The sequence below is a fragment of the Mus musculus genome, chromosome 10 (assembly GCF_000001635.26).
Source record: "Mus musculus strain C57BL/6J chromosome 10, GRCm38.p6 C57BL/6J".
Lineage (NCBI taxonomy): Eukaryota > Metazoa > Chordata > Mammalia > Rodentia > Muridae > Mus > Mus musculus.
The window spans coordinates 53487980-53488271 of record NC_000076.6 but is presented as its reverse complement, the minus strand read 5'-3'; positions in this window follow the sequence as shown (position 1 = coordinate 53488271).

Genomic DNA, 292 nt, shown 5'->3' with positions numbered 1-292 from the left:
AACAAGCTGAGGGACTGTGTCCCTCCTCTCCCCACTTCCAGGTAGGCTATGAAGTCACCAGCTTCCCCATTGTGAAGTCTTGCCAATAGGTGGAACACAAGAAACCATGGGCTGAACTAAGTGTTTTCTCCCTTAAATTGTTTCTGCCGTTGGGTATTTGGTTACCATGATGCAAATGTAATGAATGCAATAATGCAGTTGACATTTGGTGACTGTGGACCTGCTCTCTCAAAACATCTTGTGTTTTTACTTTTTCACTTACGGAAGGCAGTTGATGGCTTCAGACAGTTGA